The sequence below is a fragment of the Cetorhinus maximus genome, chromosome 10 (assembly GCF_964194155.1).
Source record: "Cetorhinus maximus chromosome 10, sCetMax3.hap1.1, whole genome shotgun sequence".
NCBI classification, from domain to species: Eukaryota; Metazoa; Chordata; class Chondrichthyes; order Lamniformes; family Cetorhinidae; genus Cetorhinus; species Cetorhinus maximus.
The window spans coordinates 29385083-29385358 of NC_135888.1; positions in this window are offsets into that span (position 1 = coordinate 29385083).

The following is a 276-nucleotide window of genomic DNA, read 5'->3' on the forward strand; positions in this document are numbered from 1 at the left end:
GATCAGAATCGTTGCTCTCTGTTCATTTTGTTTTGAAAAAAGCAGTTTCAGGATTTGTCTCTAGTTTTGTCTTACTAGATGCTTTCTGTCTTTAGATGGGTCCAGAGCATTATCTTCCAGAAAAATTTGAGTCCTCACATTGAAGGTAATGGATCCCATTCTTGAGTGTGAATATATGCCTAGAAACAAACCAGTGAGCTCTACAAGTTAAAGATTAACCAGGTTTTAAATGTGTTTTGGCAGTTGGATAAATTTGCAGCTTGACTATAGAATTGT